Genomic DNA, 1,247 nt, shown 5'->3' on the forward strand with positions numbered 1-1,247 from the left:
TTAGGAGAATGATGTGATGGACATGACCCATCTGTTAGCTTAGCATTATGATCGTATCAGTTTCATTGCTATTGCTTTCTTCATGACTTATACAAGTTCCTCATACTTGAGATTATGCAACTCCCGAATACCGGAGGAACACTTTGTGTGCTACCAAACGTCACAACGTAAAAGGGTGATTATAAAGGTGCTCTATAGGTGTCTCCGAAGGTGTTTGTTTGGTTGGCATATATCGAGATTAGGATTTGTCACTCTGTGTTTCGGAGAGGTATCTTTGGGCCCTCTCGGTAATACTCATCACTATAAGCCTTGCAAGCATTGTAACTAATGAGTTAGTTGCGGGATGAAGTATTACGGAAGGAGTAAAGAGACTTGCCGGTAACGATATTGAACTAGGTATAATGATACCGACTATCAAATCTCAGGAAAGTAACATACCGATGACAAAGGGAACAACATATGTTGTTATGCGGTTTGATCGATAAAGACCTTCGTAGAATATGTAGGAGCCAATATGAGCATCCAGGTTACATTATTAGTTATTGACATGAGATGTGTCTCGATCATGTCTACATAGTTCTCGAACAGGTAGGGTCCGCACACTTAACGTTTGATGACGATATGTATTATGAATTATGTGATTTTGATGACCGAAGTTTGTTCGGAGGTCCGGATGAGATCATGGACGCGACGAGGAATCTTGAAATGGTCGAGGCATCAATATTGATATATTGGAAGGCTATATTCGAACAACGGAAAGGTTCCGAATGATTCGGGTATTTTTTGGAGTACCGGAGAGTTACGGGAATTCGTCGGGGGAAGTATTGGGCCTTAATGGGCCATACGGGAAAGGAGCGAAGGGCCTCAAGGGGTGGCTGCACGCCCCTCCCCCCATGGGCTGGTCCGAATTGGACGAGGAGGGGGCGGCGCCCCCTTCCTTCTCCCCTCTTCCCCCCTTCCCACTTCTCCTAGTTGGAATAGGAAAGGGGGGGGGGAATCCTACTTGGACCGGGAGTCCAAGTAGGACTCCCGCCCTTGGCGCCCCCCCCCCCTCTAGGGCCGGCCTCCTCCTCCTCCCTCCTTTATATACGGGGATAGGGAGGCACCCTAGAACACACAAGTTATTCTCTTAGCTGTGTGCGGTGCCCACCTCCATAGTTACACACCTCGATCATATCGTTGCGGAGCTTAGGCGAAGCTCTGCGCCGGTAGCATCATCATCACCGTCGCCACGCCGTCGTGCTGAC

Source organism: Triticum dicoccoides, chromosome 2B (genome assembly GCF_002162155.2).
Source record: "Triticum dicoccoides isolate Atlit2015 ecotype Zavitan chromosome 2B, WEW_v2.0, whole genome shotgun sequence".
NCBI classification, from domain to species: Eukaryota; Viridiplantae; Streptophyta; class Magnoliopsida; order Poales; family Poaceae; genus Triticum; species Triticum dicoccoides.